The following is a 317-nucleotide window of genomic DNA, read 5'->3' on the forward strand; positions in this document are numbered from 1 at the left end:
CACTGCCTGTACCTACACGTGAACCTCTCCACTCTTCTCGAAGCCTCCGAAGGGGCAGGACCAGCCGAGGGTGAGGTCTGAATAGGAGGTGGCCAAGAAAAATGGGGGGTGAAGACGAGAAAACCAAAGAGACAGCAGCCTCGAAGGATACCGGTGAAGTAGAAGGGAATTTTCACAGACTAAAAGGGCTTGACGACCCAGCCAGGCCGGGATATGTGATAGGAAAATACTCCAAGGCGATGGACAGGTGGCTGGCACAGCCTGTCAGGAGGAAAGCGAGCATCCCCACTCCCGACGGAGAGGCTGAAGGTCCCAAG

The sequence above is a fragment of the Apaloderma vittatum genome, unplaced genomic scaffold (assembly GCF_000703405.1).
Source record: "Apaloderma vittatum isolate BGI_N311 unplaced genomic scaffold, ASM70340v1 scaffold24356, whole genome shotgun sequence".
In the NCBI taxonomy this organism is placed as follows: Eukaryota; Metazoa; Chordata; class Aves; order Trogoniformes; family Trogonidae; genus Apaloderma; species Apaloderma vittatum.